The 3,889-nt window shown below is 42.3% G+C and overlaps 1 long non-coding RNA gene across 1 annotated transcript; it reads left to right on the plus strand.

The window, feature by feature from the left end:
* Window positions 1-208: 208 nt before the first annotated feature.
* LOC141900983 (uncharacterized) lies at window positions 209-648 on the plus strand. The gene is made up of 3 exons (XR_012618801.1): window positions 209-315; window positions 404-512; window positions 607-648. It is a non-coding gene; the product is annotated as an uncharacterized LOC141900983 (long non-coding RNA).
* Window positions 649-3,889: the final 3,241 nt, after the last annotated feature.

The following is a 3,889-nucleotide window of genomic DNA, read 5'->3' on the forward strand; positions in this document are numbered from 1 at the left end:
GGCGCGGATTGGGAAAATGATTTTGGCGTTGTAAGTTTTTCAAACATGTTTTCAATCTTTTGAATCGTCGAAAAAATTTACATTCTTTTTTACCTAAATATAACTATATTTTTCTAGGCTATTTCGGCACCATTTACTGCACAATGGGCAATAATTGGAGTGTCTTACGGAGCAGCCGGTGTTCCGGGTTCGTTTGCGAGGATCGTAGTGCATAGTAAAATCAAATATCCCGTTCCGTTTTTGACAAACGTCTTGGTAATAGCTTGTCTCGAGCCAACTCCATTCACAACGCTTCCACCGGAGACTACGACTGAGGTATTTTCCATCATACTTTAAGTGTTCATGATAAAATGCGCCAATCAAAAAATAAGCACTATGCTTAATGAAATGATATTGATTGAAGGATACTTGCAAAGACGGTCAGATTAAGTGTACGGAAGGAAACTGCGCCACGCTATGTAACGATCACTATGAATGTCAAGATAGAAGTGATGAGAACGATTGTCCATCGAGTAAGGATATTATGATATTGTTCACGAGACCTACAAATAATTAATCGCAAGGATTTTTATTCTAGAACAATCATATATATGCTTTCGTTTTTAGCAATTCCACCGTGCACAGAATTCACGTGTAATAGCACCGGCGAATGCATTCCTAACAGTAAAGTCTGTGAAGGTACTTGCGACTGCGGTTCCACTTGTGAAGATGAAGTCGAATGTGGTATGTATCAGCAATTTGCTTTCTCCATGGATGAAAATAGAAATTTTGAGCCAATATCTTTGTTTCAATAACCGTATTCGATTAATGCAAGTTTAAAATAAATGACCATTGGTCCGGTAGCTCGCTTGTACTAATAAAAAGGGTCTTAAAATAGGATTTCGTTCATTTCGTTTGTTATATGTTACCAAGGTTACAGCGTTACTAAAATTAATAAAAAATGGGGAAAAAACCGACTAAATCTTAAATATAAAGGCATCCAAGTGTGTTAGAGGATTTATTTTTGGTCATCAAACAAAAGCACGAAAGGTGAGCTGTTGCTAGCCGTTGGAATTGAAACATTATCTCAATCCGGTTTTGAGTTATGAAGGAAATAAATTTCCAGAAATAGTGATGAAATCATCGTCGTTTTAGTAACGCTGTAACCTTGGTAAGAGCATTGTGCAAAATTGCACCAGTTGTCAAGGGTGACAACATACTCAGTGATGGCTGTTGATGTTACCTTTTCATCGATGTAAAATTTGTCCATATAACAAACGAAGTAAACGAATAAAAAATTTTGACCCTGACTAAATGGGGCACAAGAAACAATCTTTTAAACCGGAGTCGTTGGTCAGTGTCAACCTTTGATGAACCTGTCTTTATTTAGAACGACTGGACAGGAATTATATCTTCGAAAGATTGATAAATTGGAATTTGAGACTCAACAAATGTTCATAATCTTAATAGATACCGAGACAGTATGACATAAATCAACTATATAAAACTAGCGGAAACACGTGGTTCGTGAACCAAAAAGAAAGTCGAAATGCTTCAAATTTTAGGGCATTTCAAATTAAACCAGGCTGGCGAAATCAAGTATATTGACTGACTGCGGTTTTCTATTATTATCACACGATTGGAATAAACATTATTTTGTAATAGTATTTAGGCAAAACCAACGATTAAGTGACTATACGTCCTCGCTTGACCTTTTTGACAAATCAAGTGTGGGTCTCCGATTACGTTGATCATACGCAGTAATAAAGCACTATGTGCCCCATGTTATCGCTATCTATTAGCTTACTGAATACGTACACACCCTACAGTATAAGAGTATAAGGCAATCCTCGCTTTAACCATCTACCCGTCTACCAACTGGGAATCTATGTTTGGTGGTACGAAATTTACTTAAGTTATTAATGATACGACCTGACAATTCAGTGGCATAGAAAAGATCGATTATCGGGTTCTAAAATAGGAGAATACGAAAAACCATAAAAATGAATCCAATTAACGACGATAGCGGATCATATTCACTGTCAGGAATAGTTAGAAAGACGAACTATGCAGCGCATCGACGTGGAACTTTCAACGTCGTATAAGATGCTTATCATCTTTGATTTAGTTCATAGGTTTTTAAGTGGGGAAAACTGGAGTCGTGTACGATGAACCGGTTTTGCTGAGTGAACTGAAGGATCCTAGTTGCATACGCGGCTGAATAAGTGCAGGTTTTTATGACGCTCCCTGCCAAAAACACATTACTAGGCCTAATCAAAAAAGAAAGGGACCAAAATTTTGTAACTGTATTTTCAGGTTTTTAACTCAATTAAATTCGTGGTCTAAATTACCAACAGCTAGCAAAATGGACTCTAGCGAGTCCATGAAATGCTATGTGTCCATCACTTGCTTCTCACATGATTCATGAAAGTTAACGAGTTTTCCAATGGAAATGCCGGGTCATTGGAAAACGCATCGTTCATTCGCCGGGCGTCATGCTCTTGGTCACTTACGGCATTCGTGAATACTTATTCGTAGCTCATTTCTGCACTCCACATACTAGGTTAGATCTCGCATATTAAAACGAAGATGAATCAGAGTACCGATTTCAAAGCCCCAGTTTCCAAACTACGCAACCGATTTTTGCGAAATTAACGACGCTGAAGAGAATAGATTATCACACTAATCCGCTAATCGGAAACGCACAAAGTTACGTTTTGACACTAGTGCTATAGCATACAGTTGATGACGTCATCACGTCAACAATTGCATAATCTCCTCGCTAGAAACTAACTTAAGATGACGCGAAAATGATTTATTTTTGTTTTCATATATCGAACATAACATAGAATTTCATAAGATACACACATAATCTATATTACCTACATGTCAGTATGTACGGAAAATATCTTATCCTATAATCACATTCTCTGTAGAAACATCTTGTCCTTCGCCAACTGATGGAAAGATTGACTGTTCAATGGGTCATATAATGGTCAAATGTGTTCCACAAAACATGCTTTGTGACGGTACACCATACTGCAAAAACGGTGAAGATGAGAAAGATTGTGAGTATAGCCATTGGGAAATGCAATAAAAATAGAATACATCGTGTAAGCACCTCATTACTCGTCATTAAGAAACAACTTCTACAAAATGTTACAGGTCCATCAACGACAGGAGCTACACCAGGAGCCACACCAGGAGTAGGTCCATCAACGACACCAGGAGCTACACCAGGAGCTACACCAGGAGCCACAACGGGAGCCACACCAGGAGCTACACCAGGTGCCACACCAGGAGCTACACCAGGAGCCACACCAGGAGTAGGTCCATCAACGACACCAGGAGCTACACCAGGAGCTACACCAGGAGTTACAACGGGAGCCACACCAGGAGCTACACCAGGTGCCACACCAGGTGCCACACCAGGAGCCACACCAGGAGCTACTCCAGGAGCCACACCAGGAGCTACACCGGGAGCCACACCAGGAGTCACACCAGGAGCCACACCAGGAGCCACACCAGGAGCCACACCAGGTGCCACACCAGGAGCCACACCGGGAGCTACACCGGGAGCCACACCAGGTGCAACACCAGGTGCCACACCGGGAGCTACACCGGGGGCCACACCAGGAGCTACACCAGGAGCTACTCCGGGTGCCACACCAGGAGCTACTCCGGGTGCCACACCAGGAGCAACACCGGGAGCAACACCGGGAGCCACACCAGGTGCCACACCAGGAGCTACACCGGGTGCCACACCAGGAGCTACACCGGGAGCTACACCGGGAGCTACACCAGGAGCCACACCGGGAGCTACACCAGGAGCCACACCGGGAGCTACACCAGGAGCAACACCGGGAGCTACACCAGGAGCTACACCGGGAGCAACACCAGGAGCCACACC

Source organism: Tubulanus polymorphus, chromosome 1, assembly GCF_964204645.1.
Source record: "Tubulanus polymorphus chromosome 1, tnTubPoly1.2, whole genome shotgun sequence".
NCBI lineage: Eukaryota > Metazoa > Nemertea > Palaeonemertea > Tubulaniformes > Tubulanidae > Tubulanus > Tubulanus polymorphus.